Source organism: Palaemon carinicauda, chromosome 40, assembly GCF_036898095.1.
Source record: "Palaemon carinicauda isolate YSFRI2023 chromosome 40, ASM3689809v2, whole genome shotgun sequence".
In the NCBI taxonomy this organism is placed as follows: domain Eukaryota; kingdom Metazoa; phylum Arthropoda; class Malacostraca; order Decapoda; family Palaemonidae; genus Palaemon; species Palaemon carinicauda.
In genome coordinates this window covers 28,990,427-29,015,125 of record NC_090764.1, presented here as the reverse complement: position 1 = coordinate 29,015,125, position 24,699 = coordinate 28,990,427, and positions in this window count along the sequence as shown.

Genomic DNA, 24,699 nt, shown 5'->3' with positions numbered 1-24,699 from the left:
TTTTTCCTATGGCTTGGATGTTTCTACATCCATTGTAGCCCTGGCGGGGATGTTCATACATCCTTTATTGCTGCCTACTTTGATGAGTGGGAGGAGGTATCACGGTTGGGAGGTGTTTGCATTCAAAGCTATATGTGAGAATATTGGATGATTTCAGCCATCCCGAAGATGGTTTGGACCTTTTTGGCGGAACTATTCTCAAGTGTTGGGTCTTCGGAATCCAGGGGGATCCAATGCTTGGGGTAGGACTCTCGGCTTTTGGCCGGAAGCCCGTCATTACAGATATGGGGAGGAGGATTCCATAATTTCTTGGTCTCAGTCCTAACAGGCGGGTTCAGCTTACACCTGTGCCTCTATATCTGTTTTGATGCTATCCTTCGGGTAGGGTATGGAGTGGACCATCTGGGAAGTATACTCTCATTGTGCCGATAGTGGAGAGTGCAAATTTCCTTTCTGACGTGTGATGGCCTAACATTCTCGAGCAGGTACATCAAACTAACCCTTTTCTCTCTCTCATCTAATGGATTCTTTAAGTAACGAACCCCCATCCCCTGGATACGCTGACTCTCCCCCGGCACTGTTGACGACCTCTGCTAATGTGATAAGGGAAAGTTCTGTTGATGACTTCGGAACGGGAAAGAACCTTTCTACTGATATTTCAAAATCGAGTAATTTGGGTAACACGAGGAAACTTCGAATCCTTCATGTTACACAAATTTCAATAGACAAATTATGATGATCTATGTGAAGCATTTGAATGCTATGGATGCATAAAAGAAATAAGGATGAAACTTGAAGCTGGAACTTGGGATTCATGGATATCTTATAGTAGTTATGATGAAGCATTTAGTGCAATAAGTAACTTGAATAATATTAAAATTAATAACTTGAATGTCGCGGCTGCTCTCTGCGATAAGGTACCAAAAGATTTGCATGTGTATAGGCCTGCCGATTGGTTGGAAAAAGACGCAGATTTAGTTATACCCTCCCAGAGAAAACCAAAACCACCGATGTGGCTTATAGCTGAATCAAAGGGGGTTACAGGGAATTATTTTAAAATATGCAAATTGATTCAGAAAAAAAGTAGGAACTATTGCACCAGGCGATATATCTCGTTTCGGAAAAAATAGTTTCCTTATCCATGCCAAATCCAGTACACAGTCGGTAATATTGTCCAATATGAAAATAAGTAATGATGACATTAAGTTAGATGTCAAACCCCTCCTAAATTTTAGCTACGGAAGGGGCGTAGTTTTTAACAGAGATCTATATGATTTTACAGAGGAGGAGATACTGGCCATGTGTCCATTAAATGTATGGAAAGTTCACAAAGTCCCAGGTACATCAATGATAATCCTTACGTTCCAGGATGCTAATGTACCTTTTCATATTATTATTGAGAATGAAAGGATTAAAGTAAGACCCTTCAAGCAGAAGCCATTGCAATGCTTTGTTTTAAATTTGGGCACCCGTCCAAAGTTTGCAAAAATGAGATGATGTGTGGTATTTGCTCCAAATCTTACCATGGAGAGTGTGCACTTGGAGCCAGGTGTTTAAATTGCTGCTCGAATCACAAATCCACAGACAAGAGCTGCAAGTTGGAGGAAGCTGCCCTCAACAAATCAAACTTAGAACAGATAAGTGTGACCCATGCCAAAAGACTATTAAATAAATCAAATACATATGCTAAGGCATTAAAATCAAACCAACCTAGCGCTGCCAATAGCTCAAGAAAAAGTATACTATCTGACAAAATGTCAAATAACGAGGTAACCATATTACCTCCTGAGGCTTTACCACGGTGTATTAACACTGCCTTCAAGCGCCATTACAAAAAATAATACAAACCTCTCTCAGGCCATGTCCTTGCCTGATCTGATGGAGGTTCCACTTGAGACTAACTTACCGGATGCACCTGTAGTGGGAAAGGTGCAAAAACCTCGAATCCCACCATCTATTAATCGTAAAAGAGAGAGATCTCCATCTCTCTCTCCACCCTCCATTAGAAACGTTAAGGTTATGACATCAAATAAATTTGATGTTTTGTCTGTTGATGTTTCTAATGAACCAGAAGATAAACTGAATAAATCAGAAATTCAAGTTGAGGTCCACCATCCACCTCAACAAATAGATCAAAAGGATACAAAGAAAAACAAACGTAAAACCCAACATAACAAGACCACCTCTGAAGAAACCTACAGGTAATAATGTTAGCTTAAAAACTGCTAATGGGAAGACCTCATCTGAGATGTCTTCCAGAAATAATCCATAGTTTTCTCCTCCATTTTGCAATGGAACTGTCAGGGTTTGAGGGCGAAATATGAAGAACTTAAGCTCCTAATTCATGAGCATTCCCCCATAATTGTATGTCTACAGGAAAGTATGCTTGATTCTAACACTCCTAGTCCTCGAGAGTATGTTAGCTATAGAACACCATATAATCAACAAGCAGGGAGCCATGGCGGAAGTCTCTTGTACATTCGTTGAGATGTTCCCAAATACCTATGTCTATACGTACAACCCTGCAGGCAGTTGTACAAATTGATATAGGGAGAAAATATACAATATGCTCTCTGTACTTACCTCCAAATGATAATATTTTATATGATGATTTAGCAGAGGTCATTCAACAACTCCCTCAACCTTTTCTCTTACTGGGAGATATGAATGGTAGACATCCTTTATGGGGTGATGTTTTGGCTAACACAAGGGGCAATATTATCTCATCAATTGTGGAGAATGAGGATGTGGGACTCCTTAATACAGGAGAGCCCACGCACTTCCATGTTCAGACAGGTACTTTGTCATGCATTGACCTTTCAATTGCAAGCTCTAACTGCCTTCTTGATTTTGATTGGAGGACATTAGATGATTGGCATACTAGTGATCATGCACCAATCATTATAAACACCAACAAGGGTCCGCCTTTGCAAAGATCGCCACATTGGAATCTAGACAAGGCAGACTGGGTTAAATTTTCTGAGCTAAGTGAAATCGAAGGGAGAGCAGAACAGTTTGAAAGTATTGATGATGCCATAGACCTACTGAATGGAACTCTTCATACAGCAGGAATCAATTCGATTCCCAAAACCACAGGACTATTCAAAAGACGACCAGTCCCGTGGTGGTCCTCAGAATTAACAGCCTTGCACAGAACCACCAGAAAATCCCTGACTGGATTGCGTAGACGCCGTACTGATGAAAATTTGATATCATACAAAAAGTGTAGAGCACAGTTCCGTCGTGCCATGAAAAGCTAGACGCCAATCTTGGATGGCTTTTGTTTCCTCCATTAATAGTAGAACACCACCATCTTCTGTATGGAGGAAAATAACAAAAATTGCAGGCAAATTTACCCCGAACCCACCACCAGTGTTGAAAGTGAATGGTCAGTTTGTGACTGAAGGAAATGAAGTTAGCAATACCCTGGCTGACCATTTTTCAAATGTATCGTGCAAGAGTTTAGCAGCTCCTGGTCACCAGTACAGGAGCATTGAAGAAAAGAAAATTTTAAATTTTGCAACAGGAAGGGAAGAATCTTAGAATTCTCCTTTTACTGAAAGAGAACTTGATTCCGCACTCGCTACTTGCAACGATACAGCTCCTGGACCTGTTGGAATTCCATATGCAATGGTTAAACATGTACATTTTAATACATAGTTATTTATTTTAAGTATTATTAATAGAATATTGCATAATCATAGTTACCCAAGTGTTTGGGAACTAGCCATTATTTTAGCCTTTTTAAAACCCGGTAAGGACAAGTTTTTAGCAGCAAGCTATCGACCTATTGCATTGACTTCGTGTTTATGTAAAATCATGGAGAAGATGGTCAATGTAAGGTTGATGTGCTACCTTGAAAAGAAGGGTATTTTATCACCTATTCAATGTGGATTCAGAAAAATGCACTCAACAACTGATGTGTTAATAAGACTTGAGTCCTCTATTTGTGAAGCGTTTGCTTCCAAACAGCACCATGTGACAGTTTTTTTTTCAACCTTGAAAAGGCATATGATACCACATGGAGATATGGTATACTTAAAACAATTCATGAACTAGGATTAAAAGGAGAACTACCACTATTTATTCAGTCATTTCTTTTGCATAGAGTTTTTCATGTGAGAGTGGGGGAAACTCTATCAGAGAGTAAGTGTCAGGAAGGAGGAGTTCCTCAGGGGAGTGTACTGAGTGTAACCCTGTTTGCACTAGCAATTAATGGGATATCCTTAGTCATTTCCCGGGATGTTCTCTCAACATTATTTGTGGATGATCTCTCAATATCATTTGCTGGCACTAGAATGGCAATGGTTGAGAGAAAAATCCAACTCTCTATTGATAGAATTATCCAGTGGGCTGACATGAATGGATTTAAGTTCTCGACAAGTAAAACTACCATTGTCCATTTTTGTCGTATCCGGGGAGTACATCCAGACCCGGATATATACATTAAAGGTTAACGGATACCATGTGCAAGTGAAGCTAAATTTTTATGTTTGATATTTGATTGTAGGCTTACATGGGTATCTCACTTAAAAGCGTTAAAAGCTAAATGTGTTGAAGCTCTGAATATCTTAAGTATTGTCCCATACATCAAGGGGGCAGACCGCAATACTATTTTAAAATTATACAAGGCCTTGTTTTTTTCCAAAATTAGTTATGGATGTGAAATATATTCTTCAGCCACCCCAAGCCGGTTAAAAATATTAGACTCGATACATCATGCAGGTATTAGATTGTCTACAGGAGCTTTTAAAACCTCGCCTATCCCAAGTCTCCTTGTTGATGCTGGAGTTACCTCTAGACCTTTACCTAATGTCTTCCATTATTCGGTATTGGTTTAGATTGCAAAGACTCCCCAATTCTCTAGCCTTTCAGACTGCAAGCGTTGTAGGACAAGCATCATACTTTGAGTTGCACCCAAAATCTCCTCAACCTTATGGCCCCCCAGATGCTGAAGCCTTGACGAGGATGGGGGGCTTAGGGATTAGCAGCTGGGCTCTAATGAACAGTGGGAACTATTTCCCATTGGACCTCGGTGCCCAGCTGTCGATTCAACTAAATCAGTCAGCACTTTCTCTTTTACTTTTGATTATTTCTTTTTTCCTCCCATCTCTTCCTTTTGGGCTCGATATTGTTGACGACTTTGGCATGTTCGATTTTACTTTGGATGCCGCTTTGTATTTGGCAGAGTGTGGGATGGAGTGCATTCCATCTCAACCTGTGCCAATTTAGACGCCATCACCCTCTGGCAGACCCCATTGGGTGCAGACCAAGTCTGTTAAGAGTCGGGCTCCAGTGATCCGGTCTTAAGTCACCCATATTTGCGGGTAATGGTTGACGCCAGGCATTGGAGTCGACGGTGGGAGGGGCTAACTACCCCCACTGACCAGTGTACGCCCACCTTAAGAGAGGCAGCCCCTCTCTAATAGAGGACTGGTCCCCGCTGAAGCCTCTTCTCGTGTTGGGCCACATGGGATAGGAGGACTGACATCCTCCGATAAGAGGTGGATAACCCGGCTTGCTTTTTCAAAAAAACCCAACACCTCTGTTGACGACCTGGAAAATACAAACATGGACCTCGGCACAGACAGCTCCAACTCGGGTTCTAACATTGTAACGTTAGAACCTTATTCACGTCATGTGAATAATAAAATGCTAGAGAAGAAGAGAGAGAGAGTGAAAAATTATGACAGTACAGAAAGATATAGAAAAGTAGAAGTATTACCTGGTCACTATGAAGTAGTGAATTATGAAAAATTTTTTATCTTGGAATTTGAAAACGGAAGAAATGAGCGTATAAATGTTTTTAAAGCTAATAGAGAAATAGTTACCTTATGTGGAGGGCAGCCAAAAATTTTACCCCAGGGAAATGGAAGTCTCTTGATAGAGACACTCTCCCCATTACAAGGTGAAAGGTTAAAAACACTTACAACATTGAATGGTCATAGCGTAAAATGCGTTTCACACCCTACTTTCAACCAGAGTAGAGGTGTGATATATGCTCCAGAATTGTTGGATATAGAGGAGAAAGAAATAGAGGATGAACTGAGAAGTCAAGGAGTAGTTAAAGTAGTCAGAATGAGAAAGAGAGTTGGAGAACAACGTATCCCTCTTGCTACTCTGATTATAACATTTGATCAATGCCGATTACCAAATGTTATAAAAGCTGGATGGCTATCTTTGAAGGTAAAACCATATATCCCGTCACCATTGCGATGTTATCATTGCCAAATGTATGGCCATTTAAGCCAGAAATGTAAAGAAAAACTAAACAATAAGCCAGCTGTTTGTGCCAACTGTGGAAAAAGTAGTCATGGAGTATGCATAGAAAACCCTAATTGCATACATTGTGGGGAAGCACACCCAGCTACATCTAAAAGCTGTGTAAAGTTTATTTTTGAAAAAGAAATCCAGGCCATTAGGACCATGGAAAGGGTTACTTTTAAAGAGGCTCGTAAAAGAGCTCTTGAAAAGCAAATAAGACCAGGGGAACCTTTTTCAATGGTTCTGAAGAAAAACTTGTCAAACCACACAGACGAAAATTATATCTCTACTTCTAAGATAAAGAAACAAATGAAAGTAGTTAAAGAGGTTGAAAGTCCCATTGAAAATCTATATCCAGAAATTGTGGAAAAATCAAAACGGACATTTAAAGATCTGAAAATTATTCAAAAGCCAACTACTCCGATTTTAAACAATAGTACAAACCTCTCACAGGCCGTTTCCTTGCCTGATCTGATGGAGGTTGCACTCGAAACCAATTTACCTGGTGAACCCGTAGTGGGGAAGTCGCAAAAACCTGACAGATCACAACCTTTTAATCGAAAAAGAGAGAGACCTCCCTCCCTCTCTCCTCCTACCATAAGAAACATTAAAGTCACGACTTCCAATAAATATGATATCTTGTCTGCTGATGTTTCTGAACAACTAGAAGGTAAATTGAACCAATCAGAAATTCAAGTTGAGGTCCACCATTCTCCTCAACAATTAGATCAAAAGGACACAAAGAAAAAGAGAAACACAAAACCCACTATATCAAGATCCTCTCTAGAGTTACCTCCGGGAAACATTGTTAGATCAAATATTGCCAATGGGAAGACTTCATCTAAGGTGTCTTCCAAAAAATAAAACATAGTTTTTTCCACCATTCTGCAATGGAATTGCCAGGGTTTAAGGGCGAAATATGAACAACTTAAGCTCCTCATACGTGAGCACTCCCCTATAACAGTATGTCTACAAGAAAGCAAGCTCGATGCTAATACTCCTTGTCCTCGAGAGTATGTTAGCTATAGGACACCATATGATCAACGAGCAGGGAGCCATGGGGGAAGTCTTATATACGTTCGTCGAGATGTTCCCCAAATATCTTTGTCTATCTGTACCCCTCTGCAGGCAGTGGCTGTACAGATTGATATAGGGAGAAAATACACAATCTGTTCTCTTTACTTGCCTCCAAATGATAACATCTCATATGATAATATAGTAGAGGTGATTAAACAACTCCCACAACCCTTTCTCTTACTAGGAGACCTTAATAGTAGACATCCTTTATGGGGTGATGTTTTAGCAAATGCAAGGGGTAATATTATATCGTCAATTTTGGAGAAGGAAGATGTCGGACTCCTCAATACAGGAGAGCCCACACATTTTCATGTACAGACAGGTACCTTGTCCTGCATTGACTTATCGGTTGCAAGCTCTAACTGTCTTCTCGATTTTAATTGGAGAACATTAGATGATTGGCATACTAGTGATCATGCACCAATCATTATAAACACCAACAATGGTCCACCTTTACAAAGATCACCTCGATGGAATCTTGATAAGGCGGACTGGAATAGATTTCGGGAGTTAAGTGAAATTGAAGGAAATGCAGAACAGTTTGAAAGAGTTGATGATGCCATAGACTTACTTAATGGAACTCTTCACACAGCAGGAGTGAATTCCATTCCCAAAACAACTGGGATATTCAGACGACGACCAGTCCCCTGGTGGTCGTCAGAACTAACTGCCCTGCACAGAGCCACAAGAAAGTCTTTAACTCGATTGCGCATGCACCGTAATGAGGAGAATTTAGTCATATACAAGAAATGTAGAGCACAGTTCCGCCGTGCCATGAAAGAAGCTAGGCGCCAGTCTTGGATGTCCTTTGTTTCCTCCATCAACAGTAGAACACCAACATCATCTGTGTGGAGGAAAGTCAAAAAGATAGCAGGAAAATTCACCCCAAACCCACCACCAGTGTTAAAGATAAATGGCCAGTATATGACTGGAGCAACCGAAGTTAGCAATGCCCTGGCTGACCATTTCTCAAATGTATCGCGCAAGTGTCAAGCAGCTCCTGGTCACCAGTATAGGAGCAATGAAGAAAAGAAAGTTTTAAACTTCGCAACAAGAAAGCAAGAGTCATACAATTCTCCTTTTACTGAAAGAGAATTTGATTCTGCTCTTGCTACTTGTAACGATACAGCCCCTGGACCCGATGGAATTCCATATGCAATGATTAAACATGTACCTTTTAATACAAAGTTATTTATTTTAAGCATTTTTAATAGAATATGGCATGATACTAGTTATCCAAGTGTTTGGGAACTAGCAATTATTTTAGCCTTTTTAAAACCCGGTAAGGACAAGTTTTTAGCAGCAAACTACCGACCTATTGCATTGACATCTTGTTTATGTAAAATCATGGAGAAGATGGTCAATGCAAGACTGATTTGGTACCTTGAAAAGAAGAATATTTTATCACCCATTCAATGTGGATTCAGGAAAATGCACTCAACGACTGATGTGCTGATACAACTTGAGTCCTCCATTTGTGAAGCCTTTGCTTCCAAACAGCACCATGTGACAGTTTTTTTTGATCTTGAAAAGGCATATGATACCACATGGAGATACGGTATACTTAAAAGAATCCATGAGTGCGGATTGAGAGGTGAGCTACCACTATTCATCCAGTCATTTCTTTCACATAGAGTTTTCCAAGTGAGAGTTGGGGAAGCTCTATCACAGAGTAAATGCCAGGAAGAAGGAGTTCCTCAGGGGAGTGTGCTGAGTGTAACCCTTTTTGCACTAGCAATTAATGGGATATCCTCAGTCATTCCCCGGGATGTTCTTGCAACATTATTTGTGGATGATCTCTCCATATCATTTGCTGGAGCCAGAATGGCAATGGTTGAGAGAAAAATCCAACTCTCTATTGATAAAATTATCCATTGGGCCGATATGAATGGATTTAAGTTCTCAACAAGTAAAACTACAATTGTCCATTTCTGTCGTATACGGGGAGTACATGCAGACCCGGATATATACATCAAAGGTCAACGGATCCCATGTGCAAGTGAAGCAAAATTTTTAGGGTTGATATTTGATTGTAGGCTTACATGGGTTTCTCACTTAAAAACATTAAAAGCTAAATGTGTTGAAGCTATGAATCTTTTAAAAGTCCTGTCCCATACATCATGGGGGGCAGACCGCAATACAATTTTAAAATTATACAAGGCCTTGATATTTTCCAAAATTAGTTATGGATGCGAAATATACTCCTCAGCAACCCCAAGCCGGTTAAAAATACTAGATTCAATACATCATGCTAGCATTAGATTGTCCACAGGAGCCTTTAGAACCTCCCCTATCACAAGTCTCCTTGTTGATGCTGGGGAGTTGCCTCTGGACCTTTACCGAATGTCCTCTATTATTCGGTATTGGTTTAGATTGCAAAGACTCCCCAATTCTTCAGCCTTTCAAACTGCAAGCCTTGTAAGGCACTCAACCTACTTTGAGTTGCACCCAAAATCTCCTCAACCTTTTGGGTTTCGGGTTAACCAATTATTAAACAATCTGGATATAATTAGAAATAAGGTGCTTCCATTCAAGGTATCATCAACGCCTCCATGGAAATTACCTGACATATCTTTTTGTAGATACTTTATTGGAGTTAAAAAGAATTTGACTGACTTAGAATCCAGGTCTCTTTTTATGGAACATGTTGAAGAACATAGAGGATCGACTTTTATATATACTGATGGCTCCAAATCTGATGCTGGCGTTGGATTTGGAGTACATAGTAATGATTTTAACTGTAGAGGTGCACTTCCTCTAACAGCTTCCATATTTACTGCCGAACTGTATGGCATATTAACCGCTATTGAGAAAATAGCTTTGGAAAAGGAGGGTAATTTTACAATTTTTAGTGATGCAAGGAGTGTTCTTCAGGCTTTAGAAGTTTTTAATTCTAGTAACCCTCTAGTTTTAAAGATTTTAGAATGGCTTTTTATTATTGGACGGAAAGGTATAACTGTTCGATTTTGTTGGGTTCCAGCACATGTAGGTGTGTCTGGGAATGAGAAGGCAGATTTACTGGCGAAGAATGCGGCATCCGAATTGCTACCAAGGAGGTATCCCATTCCATGTAACGATTTCCTACCTTACATCAAGAAATTGGTATGTGATAAATGGCAACAGCACTGGGATAGTCAAGATGGCAATAAAATGAGGGAAGTAACAAATATCATATCACCTTGGAGGTATAACATGATTCCCCGAAAATGGGAGACGACTCTTTGTCGTCTCCGTATTGGTCACACACGGTTGACACACGAGTTTCTGCTGAAGGGCCAACACCAACCGTATTGCGAGGACTGCTTAGTACCTTTAACAGTGAGGCATTTGTTGACCGAATGCCCTAATTTTACTAACTTAAGAAATAGATATCTGTTTGAGGCTCGAGGTGAGGATGGCAGGTTTATCCTTGCCAAGATTCTTGGACATGATGTGTCTTACTATGCGAGCGGAATTTTTAGATTTATTTCAGAAGCAGGTCTTCTGAAAACTATTTAACCATTGTAATGACTTCTTAATTTTTATGGTTTTAATTGAATTTGCTTTTAATTTTCATATACAGTAAATGGTATCGGCGTCAATGACCTTAGATGTCAGGATGCCAGAAAACTTTCAATCAATCAATCAATCAACCTTATGGCTTTCGGGTGAAACGATTATTAAATAGTCTGGATATAATTAGAAATAAGGTACTTCCATTCAAGGTATCATCAACGCCTCCATGGAAGTTACCAGAGATATCTTTTTGTGAATATTTTATTGGAGATATGAAGAATATGTCAGACCAAGAAGCCAGGTCTCTTTTTAATGAACATGTTAAAGAACATAGAGGATCAACTTTTATCCATACTGATGGCTCCAAATCTGATGCTGGCGTTGGATTTGGAGTACATAGTAATGGTTTTAATTGTAGAGGTACACTTTCTCTGACCGCTTTCATATTTACTGCCGAACTGTATGGCATATTAACCGCTATTGAGAAAATAGTGTTGGAGAAGGAGGGTAATTTTACAATTTTTAGTGATGCAAGGAGTGTCCTTCAAGCTATAGAAGTTTTTAATTCTAATAACCCTCTAGTTTTAAAGATTTTAGAATGGCTTTTTATTATTGGACGGAGAGGTATAACAGTTCAATTTTGTTGGGTTCCAGCACGTGTAGGTGTGTCTGGGAATGAGAAGGCAGATTCACTGGCTAAGAAGGCTGCATCTGAGTTGCTGCCAAGAAGGTATCCCATTCCCTGTAATGATTTCTTACCTGACATCAAGAAATTGGTTTGCAATAAATGGCAACAGCAATGGGATAGCCTAGATGGGAATAAAATGCGAGAGGTAACAAATGTCATATCTCCTTGGAGGTATAATATGATGCCCCGAAAATGGGAGACGTCTCTGTATTGGTCACACTCGGTTGACACACGAGTTTCTGCTGAAGGGCCAACACCAACCGTATTGTGACGACTGAAAAGTACCTCTAACAGTGAGGCATTTGTTGACCGAATGCCCCAATTATAACAACTTAAGGCATAGATATTTGTTTGAGGCTCGAGGTGAGGGTGGCAGGTTCATCCTTGCCAAGATTCTTGGAAATGATGTGTCCTACTATGCGAGTGGAATTTTTAGATTTATTTCAGAAGCAGGTCTTTTGAAAACTATTTAACTTTTATGACATTCAACTTTTATGATTTTAATTGAATACTCTTTTATTTTTTATTTTTGTATACATAAATTAAATGTTACCGGCGTCAATGACCTTAGATGTCAGGATGCCTGAAAACTTTAAATCAATCAATCAATTCCCCATCAGCCCTGTCCCCCAAGGCAAGTCCTACCTCTAAGCGAAGTGAATCAGTTCACCGGTGTGTGAGGGGGGAGGGGTAGCTAGCTACCCCTCGCTAGCTAGCGAGAAGGTAGTTAACCCTCGTTAAAAATCTAACGGCTCGCCATTTTGGCTACGCCGAAAGTAATACCCCATGTTAGCTAGCGAGAAGGTAGTTAACCCTCATTAAAAATCTAACGGCTCGCCATTTTGGCTACGCCGAAAGTAATACCCCATGTAAATAGCTAAGGTTTGTATGGTTAGGAAAAATGCAAATTATCTCCGAATTTATCTTTTTGTTTAAAAAGAAAAAAAAAATGTCTCATTCTGACATGTACTGTATTTAACCTTTCCACGTTCATATCTACAGCCTTCCAGACAATCTTTTCATCATTGTTTCTCATCGCAGGTACAAACCATCTCAACCCTACAGATATCATTAATTCCTAGTTCATAATGTAATCTTATCCCTGTACTCCTGCCATGAATTTTGACATGGCAAGGTCACACCTCATCCAAACTTACCTGCTTTTATTGTCAGTGCCCTTGATTTTTCTGCACGGGACATAATTCACCAGTGTTCTGACATTCTCCTTGGGGTTCATAGTCCAGTTTCTTTCAAAAGTAATAGAAAGGCATTACTACTCCTAAGACCTGCCCATCTATCACAACAGGGATTTCAACACCTGTATCTTCCTTCATTTACTTTTCAACAATTCATGCATCTGAAATATATTTCTATATAAAAGTTTTCTCATCCAAAGCAACTCTTGTGACAATTTGTTACATTTAGTACACTACAGCATCCGCGCCCCCCCCCCCCCCCCCCCCCACTTTCCCTGCAACAACCCCTTTGTCATATTAATTGTAATTTTTCCTTAGCTTTCTTTCCAGTCACCATTAACCTAATGTTTTTGTTTTCCCATCCTTTACAATTAACATACTACTTCAAAGATTTAATTTAAGGTTACCTTTTTTCAGTGGTAGAGGTAAATGACATAACACACTCCTGTACATTATCGTAGAGAATACAAATGATGCAAATAAAATACTTGTGCACCTCCAATCAGACTGGGACCAGAAAATTTTAAATCAATTTGGAACTGCTCCAAAGGACCCATTTCTTTTAGTCCTTTATAGCTTCCTTAATTTCTGTGATGAGCAGCATGGGTTAATTGCTAAAATGAAGACACTTGACATTCCTCACGCCTGTAATTGCATTAATTCTAAACTGTATTAATGGTGAAGAAACATCATCATCATCAATACTTCTCCATTCATCATCTTCTACTTCATACTTTACAGGCCTGAGTCTTCCAATCTTTCTAGTGCCTTATGGGGCCAAGAGTAATCGCTCTTGGGGAGTGCGAAGGGCATGCCTAAACCATCTCCATCTACCCTTCACCATGATCTCATCCAAATGTTCTATGCATTACAAAATCCATGAAGAGGATCAACAACATAGGTGACAACACATTCCCTTGAAGTACAAGTACTACACTGTTCACTGGAAATTTCTGATAACTCTACCAACATTAACTTTGCACTTGCTATGCTCTTGAACAGACTTAATCAAATTAAAATTTTTAAGAGGAACTCCATAATAACGAGGGCTCTCCCCAAAATTGGCCTGTGCATACTATGAAAGGCTTTTTCATAGTACACAAATGCCATCAGAAGTGGATTTCTATATTATACACATTGCTGTACACATAACCTTGACCTTAATAATCCCCAATTAATTCTTTGTATCAGTATTTGGCAAATCCATGAACCTGTGATTTTCTTAAATACTAGTTTCTCTATGGTACTTTTCCTATAATTGTCTAATTATTATGACAGCTTTTGTTGATTTTTCTGCCATAAAAACCAAATTTGGAAATATGTAGACTTTTCAATTAAGCATTTTCTTATGCCCCTTTTCTACAGTAATACCAAACTGACAGTTATCTTGATATTTCAGTTCTTCTATTTCAACTTCCTCCCTTCAGTGCATCCCTCAACTTTTGTAAACCTTTTTTCTACAGCAAGACCAATATGACAATTTTGATACTTCAATTCTCCTATTTTCAATATCAAACTTACCCGATGATCATATAGCTGCATCCCTGCTGCCCGACAGAAAAAACCTACGGGAGGAATACGCCAGCGATCGCTATACAGGTGGGGGTGTACATCAACAGCGCCATCTGTCAAGTAGGTACTCAAGTACTCGATGTCAACAACGAACCAATTTTCCCTCTGTCGTGCCACAGGCAAGACCTACTAAATACGCCGTCCCTAACTGGATTTGTTTTCACAACGATTTGGTGAAGTACACTATTCCAGTTTTGAGCTTTCGCTATGCAGGGGTTTTATCTTCATTTCAAAACTTGAACTCGTTTTGGATAGATTTAATTATGGTGCCGAAGAGAGTATGGACTCGAAGAGAGTATGGACTCTCTCACTTTTAAATGGCCGACCCTTCCCTTAGACGGAAGTGTGTTTAGGTTTTTGGTAATTTTGCCTAACAAGTTATGGATCTTATATCTCTCCGCCTTTAAGGCCTCTTCGATTAACTTTCCATTTATTAAAAACTTATAAAAATTAATTTTTATGTTTGTTTATATGCGACCTTTCCTAATAGTAGGCGGTCCTTACTTGGAACCGAAGTTAATTAACTTTGAGCCCGTCATATCGTATTTACCTTTTAAGAATTTATACCTTTTTTAATTTTATGTTTTTGAAAGAATTTCTTTGATAGTCTCGTACTGTTTTCAAAGATGAACTAACGTTTAGTTTTGTCTCCGCAGTTGTTGACGTTCAGAACGTTCAACATGCGCTCTATCGTTACGATAGAGAGAGAGTATTTCACAGTTTCACGTTGCAGTAAGAGTAAACCGATTCTAGCGTTTCGTTCATTCTTTCTTAGCTTAAATGGTTTAAATTCTAAATAAAGGAACTTTTTATTTGGGAAACCATTCAGTTTTTTCCTTTAGCAAATAATATGTTTTAACGATATATAATTGGGCTCTTCTCTCAGGTTCTAAGTCAAGAGAGAAGAGAGAGAAGGATAGAGACGGAGGGAGAGAGAGGAGAATAAACGTTTCGTTCAAGCGGGTAACGTTGTTCTCGTTTTTTACTCTTCTCCCTAGTCGCTGTAGGGGAAGAAGGTAAAACGTTTCTAGAGTTTTATTCTTGTTCCCAGGCTTTATGCGGTGAGAGATTTTAAACGTAGTTTATTTGATCTAGTGTTTAGTCTCTTTTCCAGCCACTGAATTCTTTATCTTTAATTATGTTTTTCTGTTGCATTGTAAACTGTTTTCGCAATTACTACCTTTTAATGAAGGATAGGATTGCGTGTTTCAGGTGGAAATCAGTTAAAGTTTCGATTTCAGTGAAATAGTGCAAACAGAAAATCAAAAGTGATAAAGTGATATGCGCAAAGTGTTACAGTGTTGCGTTCGAGGGTTCGTCTGTTCGTGCCAGTTGTTCACCTAGTCCGATACCTCTTACAAGCTCCCAAGCCCAGGGGAGAAGTAATGTCGAAGGACTTATGGGTTCCACAGGCCTTGATCTACGAACAGACGTTTCCCTCCGTGGTTTCGGGTGTATCTACACACGTTGCCGACGTGATCACCCCACCCACACAAAGACGAGAGAGCCCATTTATTCCTCGTCTGCGGAAGAGGTTTCTCGCAGAAACCATGGACCAAATCTTGCAGCTTTTTAAATGCAAGTCGGTCCCTTCCGCGCAAGTCCAACGGCCTAGGTGTAGCCACTGGGTCAGTTCGGACTCGCTGCAGTCATCCGACGACTGCACACCTCCCAAGAGAGGCAAGGTGGTACCGCAACAGGCAGTAACTCCGTCTGTTGCCGCACCAGCTGTTTTAGACCCTCAGTCACAACGGACAGTAGCTCCGTTGTTGCCGTCTTTTGTAGACCCTAGTGGTCCATGCTGCAGACTATGCAGTCTCAGCTTGCTTCCTTCATGCAGGAGTATCGTGCTGAGAAGGTTGACACTGCACCTGTTAACCTACAACCTGCCACGGTTGTGCGCTCAGCAGATACTGCGGCTGCCAGCTCCCACACTCCACCTGTGAGAGCTCCACCACCGATGCGCAGTCGACCCTGCCAGACGCATGTTCATGCTGCACCCTCCGTTGACATGCGTGAGCTACCGCATCAGCAGTGGGAAGGTGCTGTCAAGCTGCCGTGTTTTGACTCAATGCGGCATGCTCCGCAACCCATGCGGCATGCTCCGCAACCCACGGCAGTCCCTCCCACGCACCAGCACTCCGCTTTTGTTGTTGCCAGCTCCCACACTCCGACTGCGGAGAAGGTTGACGATGCACCCGTTGGCCTACAGCCTACCACGGTTGTGTGCCCGGCATGGCTGCCTGCTCCCACACTCTTGTTGTGAGAGCTCCTCCACCCATGCGCAGTCGACCCTGCCAGACGTATGCTGACTCCCACAGACACACGGAGCCCTCCGTTGCCGTGCGTGAGCTACCACAAGCTGCCGTCTTTTGACACGGTGTGTCAGCCTCCGCAACACACTGTGGTTACCGCCACTCGCCCGCAGCAAACTAGTCAGTCAGGAGTTGAGGCTTCCCCACACAGCTTTGGTTGTTGCCAACTCACAGACTGTCAAACAGTTACATGATGTTGCCTTCTGGTCTGCTACTAATACACCAGTGCTGTATGTCCCCACGCTCCTGTTGTGGTTGACAGTTCAGTTTTTGACAGTTCACAGACTGTCAAGCAGTTTCATAACGTTGCCTTCTGGTCTGCTGCTTATGCACCAGTGAAACCCTCACTGAGATAACCTAGCTTTCCTCGGACATGGTTCCTGTAGATGAGAAAGTGCTGTTCTCCCTCCTTCTGATATTCCCTTGAGGACTCTGTCATTTGGAGAGGAGCCTTAAGCTGCTTAGCCTCCTATGGACTTTAATTAAAGCATAACATGCTTCCAGGGAGGGTAAATGGTTCCGCTTCAGTCGCTAACCCCGTCTGTTGCCACACCTGCTCCCATAGACCTTGGGCTTCGTTGCAAGACATGCAGTCCAAGCTTAGTCCTTGATAGAGGATTTTTTACGGAGAAGAACCTTCTTGCCAACAACCTTCCTACCGGTTGGTTGTACGCCGAGATATCCTACTCACGTCCGCCAGTTGAGATGGTTCCTCCTCCGGTGCGACCCAGTGTGGGTTGCCAGTCGCACGTTGACGTTAAGCGACTCTCGGAGGTGGTTGTGGACGTTCAGTGTGTCACTAGGAAGACGTTCAACAACCAGCAGAGGTGACTTGTTGTGATGCAGTGCGGCAACCTCAGCAACCCGATAGGGGTTGTCTGCACAACCCAGACAGTCTAGACAGTTTCGGGTTGTCGCTGTACTTCCTCGCTTCCCCATGGTTGACAGTTCACAGACTGTGCAGCAGTACCATGATCTTGTGTCTGGCTCCGTCACGCATCCACCAGTGCGACCGGATTCAGCGAGTCAGACGTTGCCCACTCCGTTGCCGTTTCCTCATCAGTTTCGGATGAGGAACCCTCTGATGAGGACATGGCTGAACAAGACGATCAACCCCCAGCCCTGCTATCCATCCAGAAGATGCTGAAGAAGGAACACGGCCCTGTCAGGCTGTGGATGAGTCTGGTTAAGACACTGTCATCCGTGGTTCAATTGGTGTCACTTGGAAGACTACACCTCCGTCCTCTTCGGTTTCATCTAGCTCTTCACTGGAAAAGGACAAGACGCTAGAAGCGGTCTCGATCCCGGTTTCCGGAAGATAAGTCTGGTCTGACTGGATGAAAGGACTTTATCAACCTTTGATAGGGTCTTCCCCTGACTGTTCAGACTCCCAACCACGTTCTCTTCTCAGACGCATCGGACGTAGGCTGGGGTGCGACCTTAGGCGGTAGGGAATGCTCGGGATTATGGAACTCGAGTCAAAGGACAATGCATTTCTACTGCAAGAAGCTTCTGGCAGTACGTCTGACCTGGAAAAGCTTCAGGTCTCTCCTTCAAGGCAAAGTAGTGGAGGTGAACACGGTCAACTCCCTGCTTTGATGTACATCTCCTAGCAAGGAGGGACCTACTCTCTGACATGGTACGAGTTCGCAAGTGACCTCCTCTCCTGTTCAACAGGTCTAGACTTTTCACTAGTTACAAGTTTCTTCCAAGCCAACTTGAATGTCTTAGCAGATTGTCTCAGTAGGAAGGGACAATAATTCCAACATATTGGACCCTCCACAAGGATGTATGCAAGAGACTTTGGGTCACCTGGGGCCAGCCAACCATAGATCTCTTCGCAACCTCGATGTCCAAGAGGCTCTCAATACTTTGCTCACCTATCCCGGACCCAGCAGTAGTTCTTTTAGATGCCTTTCTACTTGATTGGTCTCATCTAGATCTATATGCATTCCCTCCGTTCTAGATTGTCAACAAGGTACTGCAGAAGTTCGCCTCTCACGAAGGGACCTGTGGACGCTAATTGCTTCCCTCTGGCTCGCGAGAGAATAACTTACCGAGGTACTTCGATGGCTAGTAGACGTTCCCAGAACTCTTCCCCTAAGGGTGGACCTGCTACGTCTGCCACGCGTAAAGAAGGTACTCCAAGGCCTCCACGCTCTTCGTCTCACTGCCTTCAGAGTATCGAAAGACTCTCGAGAACTAGAGGTTTTTCGAAGGAGGCAACCAGAGCGATTGCTAGATCAAGGAGAACATCCACCCTTAGAGTCTACCAATCGAAGTGGGAAATCTTTCGCAACTGGTGCAAGTCAGTATCCGTATCCTCGACCAGTACCTCTGTAACTCAAATAGCTGACTTCCTCTTATATCTGAGGAAAGAGCGATCTCTTTCAGCTCCCACTATCAAGGGTTACAGAAGCATGTTGGCATCAGTCTTCCGTCACAGAGGCTTAGATCTTTCCAACAATAAAGATCTACAGGACCTCCTTAAGTCTTTTGAGACCACGAAGGAGCGTCGTTTGGTTACACCTGGTTGGAATTTAGACGTGGTTCTAAGATTCCTTATGTTAGACAGGTTCGAACCACTTCAATCAGCCTCCCTGAAAGATCTCGCCTTTAAGACTCTTTTCCTGATATGCTTAACCACAGCTAAAAGAGTCAGTGAGATTCATGCCTTCAGCAAGAACATCGGATTCTCATCCGAAACGGCTACATGTTCTACATCTTGGTTTTCTAGCCAAACACGAGCTGCCTTCTCGGCCTTGACCAATATCGTTCGATATTCCAAACTTATCGTATGGTTGGAAATGAACTAAAAAGAGTATTATGTCCTGTAAGAGCTCTTAAGTTCTATTTTAAAACCTTTACGAGGCCCGTCTGAAGCTTTATGGTGTTCAGTTAAGAATTCATCTTTGCCTATGTCAGAGAATTTTTATCCTATTTTTATCAGACTGTTAATACGAGAAGCTCATTCCATTCTGAATGAGGAAGACCAAGCTTGGCTGAAGGTAAGGACACACGAAGTTAGAGCTGTCACAACTTCCGTGGCCTTTAAACAAAATAGATCTCTGCAAAATATATTCGACGCAACCTATTGGAGAAGCAAATCAGTGTTCGCGTCTTTTATCTTAAGAATGTCCAGTCTCTTTACGAGAACTGCTACACTCTGGGACCATTCGTAGCAACGAGTGCAGTAGTGGTGGGGGCTCCACCACTACAATTCCCTAATTCCAGAACCTTTTTAATCTTTCTCTTGAAATATTCTTGGGTTGTCCGGAAGGCTAAGAAGCCTTTCGCATCCTACTTGATTGGGCGGGTGGTCAAAATCATTTCTTGAGAAGCGCCTAGATTAAAGGTTTTGATGAGGACCTTTAGTATCGGTTGCAACCCTTCATACTTCAGCTCCTAGGAGTCGCTCAGCATCCTATGAGGATCGCGAGGCTCAGTAAGGAAGACGTACTTAAAAAGGCAGAGTAATTGTTCAAGTCGTCTTCCTTACCAGGTACTTATTTATTTTATGCTTGTTATTTTGAATAACTGCTAAAATAAAATACGGAATACTTAGCTCATAATGTCAACTTGTTATGCTGGTCTCTACCCACCCCCCTGGGTGTGAATCAGCTATATGATCATCGGGTAAGTTTGATATTGAAAAATGTTATTTTCCTTAGTAAAATAAATTTTTGAATATACTTACCCGATGATCATAAATTAAAGGACCCACCCTTCCTCCCCAATAGAGAACCAGTGGGACAGAGGAGAAAATTGGTTCGTTGTTGACATCGAGTACTTGAGTACCTACTTGACAGATGGCGCTGTTGATGTACACCCCCACCTGTATAGCGATCGCTGGCGTATTCCTCCCGTAGGTTTTTTCTGTCGGGCAGCAGGGATGCAGCTATATGATCATCGGGTAAGTATATTCAAAAATTTATTTTACTAAGGAAAATAACATTTTTAATTCCCCCACTTCAGTGCATCCCTTTACTTTTATAAACCATTTATGAAAAACTAATTTGTCCTATTTTTCTGCTCCTATCTCTTCTTTTAATTAAGTTTATGTATATTCTGGTAAACTCATCCATAACAGGTTTTACCTAAGTTACTTATCATATCTAAGGGCCCTGTTAATCTCTTCACGTGTTAGTTCACTAATGGTCCCTTTATTATGCAAACATCCTCCAGGTCTTTCTATTTGTTTTAATTCCAAAGATATTCAAAATAATGCCTGCACTATTCCATCTTTCTTTATCCACTCCATTTTCTTTTTTGTGTAGTGTCCCTTTTATATGTTTTCCACCTATTTAAAGCAACTTAGCTATCATATTTTACTTATTTTTATGCATATGCATACTGTTCGTCCTTTAAAATAGTATGTCGTTAGCATTGCTGGGCCAGCTATTGAAATTAACGAGGTGGTTAACGACAGGTGATAAGCCAGGGCGAGGTTACCCCTCCCACCCTCCTTTCAAACCTCTTCAATTTTGTCTTTGGCTGCAATGTGGAGGTCGTAGTGTTGTGTCCTACCCAAGACTCCCCAATTTTTTCTCGTACCTTTTAATCTGAATAGTTGATTTTGGCTTCGTGTTAATAATGAAATGAAGTAGGGTACTAAATCAGTATGTTTAAACTGGTGATAGATCCACTCACTCTGATTGGGGAAAGCATTTGTTGCAATTATTCCTTTTCACAGGGTGTACATCTTAGCCACCCATTAATGTGGGTGTATTCTTTGAAGAGCAGGAGGGCCAAATCTTCTTTGATGTTGCTATTGATAACTCCCCTGATAGTGTCAGAGAGACTTTAGTTCTTTGCGCTCATTGTTGAGTTTGCCGTTACAGTCTTCTGGTAACGCCCCTAACTTGGTCCCGGGGAGTATGCTTCGGGAGCAGGGATGACTTGGATCTACTGTACATTGGAAGTTTTCCAGGGCTTGTAGAGAGAGAAGGTTAGCAGGCTTCAATATGTGCTGGAAGCCCTAACTTACGTAGTGGCAATGATCGTTCCTTAGATCTTGCAGTGATTTGTCGGTGATCACAGTGCCATCAGTTTGTGACCTCAGTGGTGATTACCCAAGACAGCAGCTAAGAAGACTTCAATTTTGTGCTGTCTGGTGGTAAGTCAGTGACCTTCCTGGCACACCAGTCTGCAAACCATTGGGCTAATTGTTTTGAAGAGGTGGGATGACTTGGTTTCCCAACTGTTAAAAGAATAGTCTGTCTAGATGTAGCTCTGATATACCAAAACAAAGATGTGGGTGGTCACGTCTCTTTTTCCAAGGAGTTACATGCAAGAGGTGGAGAACTGCTTTGCAGAACTCCCTAATCTATCACGCAGTCTCTTTAATGGGCTATGGATGTTTGAAGGTATCTAAAGCCATATCTAAAGACCCCGATTAGGGCTGCCTGTAACCCTTTCCACTTGGGGAGCCAGCCGGCTAATACCATTTTTTAAGGACAGGACTTTGACATTTATACCTCTTAAGGTGACTTGAGACATCTCCAAACTGCAGTGTTTTTTTGCCTCCGACCTTCAGTTTTGCGACCCCAGAGCGATTTATCCTGAAAATTAGTATTTTTCAAATTCTATCTCCTCCCTTGATACTTAATATTAAGACCTGGGATTACTACCCTATATAGACTTGATGTCAGCCAATGTTTTGTTTTTCCCCCCAGACATTATTTTATTTCTTTAGATATGGATTTTTTCATAATGGTAAAAAATAACCCTATTAAGGGACCCAGCCTTAATGCCAATATAGGGGGAGTGAGTATAGGAAGAAAAACACACAATCCTGAAAAAATTCACTGAGCTTCATATGGCAATAGAGAATGTGTATACAGAATATTTTAGTCAAAGTTCCTGTTGCTTACATAGTTACAGGGCATAATGTAAAAGTAACTCAATAAACGAAAAACATTATTCCCTACAAGATATTTTTGTCAAAATTCCTATTGCTTATATAGTTGTAGGGTAATTAGTAAATGTAACTCAATAAACCAAAAACATTATTCCTACAAGAAAATGCATTATTTCTTCCAGCTATTTTGAATTTTGATAATTATTACATTTTAATGTAAAATATTGTGAACAATGGCATCTGCATAGCTTCCACGAGTCACATGACGATATATTACATAGAAAATTACAAACTTCGCCCTTCATTCTTACCACAAACCTCATAGATAGTACATGTCTGAGTTTGACCTCTGACATTCACTCATTTTTGTTTGTTTTTCTCGTTTTCGGCAAGAATTTTATCATTTCAAAGAGGAAAAAACCATTTCAATATCTTGCTAACATAAGGATAAAGAAAATTTGCTCTATCAAGAATTCAGAAGAGGGTAATATTGATAGTGCAAAGAGAGTAGAGTGGACAAGAGCCAAAAGAAGCAAGATATTGAGCTAAAGGATCTTCGTTTGTGATTAAATTATAAATAATTTTTTTTTGTTTAATAATACCCAGAAAAAAACAAAATTCATAATAATCAGGATTTATTGATATTGTCTTGCAAAAAAAATACAAAGAACAATGCCTGTTTTTCAAAACTACTTATTGATCTTCAAATTCGATCTTCTCCCTTAGTTTTAAAGATATAGCATTGAAATTTGGTATATAACTTCGAAAAGACATTATAAAACAAAAAAAAATTAAAGCCTTTTTTCCATTTTTTTTTATTACTTAATTTTTTCCCAGATTTGTAGGGTTTTTTCCATGGTGAAAAAGTTCATATCTAGCAAAATAATTACTTATAGGAAAAAAAATATTTTTATTGGAGGTCTACATCATGTACAGTATATAGGGTAGTAATCCCAGGTCTTAATATTAATTATCAAGCAAGAAGATAGAATTTGAAAAACGCTCATTTTCAATGATAATTCGCCCTGGCGTCTCAAAACCAAAGATCAGGGGCAAAAATCCTCTGCAGTTTAAAGATGCCCTAAGTCACCTTTAGTGGTATGAATGTCATAATCCTGTCCTTAATAAACGGCATTTGACAGCCGGCCCCCTTAATCGGGAAAAACTAGGAAAAATATAAAACAAAAATTGGGAAAAAGGGCTCTATTTAATTGATTTGTCTTTCTGAGCCCTATACAAAATTTCATTGCTATATCTTTAGAACTAGGGGAGAAGATAGAATTTGAAGGTCAATAAGTACCTGTATAGTTTTGAGATACGGTCGTTCAAAGATTTTCTTTGTATTTTTACAGACAATATTAATAAATCATGATCATGAATTTTTTTTATATCAATAAACCAAAACAATGTTATTTATCATAATTTAATCCTAAATTAAGATCCCTTTGCTCAATATCTTTCTTCTTTCAGTGAGACAGTCGCTCTTTCATCCTTTCTTTCAATAACTCCTAACATCGCCGATATTACCCACTTCTGAACTCTTATTAGAGTAAATTTTCTTCTTCCTTATGTTAGTGAGATGTTGAAATTATCTTTTCGTCTTTGGCATGATAAAATTCTTGCCAAAACAAAGAAAAGCAGATCTAGAAACGTGTTCTCTCTGAGGTTGGTGCTAGGACTGAAGGCCAAAGTATGTAATTACCATGTATCACTAATTCTTGTGATTAATGGAATCTATTCAGATGCTATTGCTCACAATTTCTTTTATATTAAATGTAATAACTATGAAAATTTATCATAATAGAAGAAATACTGCATTTTCTTGTAGGGATCAATGTTTTTGGATCGAGTTACTTTTACCCTTTAACTATGACAGTAAGAGGAATTTTGACAAATATTCTGTATTTACATTCTCCGTTGCCATATAAAGCTCACTGAATTTTTTCAAGATTTGGTGTTTTTCGTCCTATACCCCCATATATTGGCATACCGAGCGGGCCCCTTATGGGATTTTGTGTATGCACAGACTTTTCAGGGCCTTTTACCTGGTCAGGGTGGGAGGAAGAGGGTGGTAGAATGGGATGCTGATATCATCCTAACCCCTTCTATTGCTGCCCATGAGTAGGGGGATGACTGTCCTGCCATTGTGCAACTGGGCATAGCATGAGGCAGTGAATGTCCTTTGGTATAGGTACTTGCTACCTTTTCTGGGAAACTCCTCCCCCCCCCTTT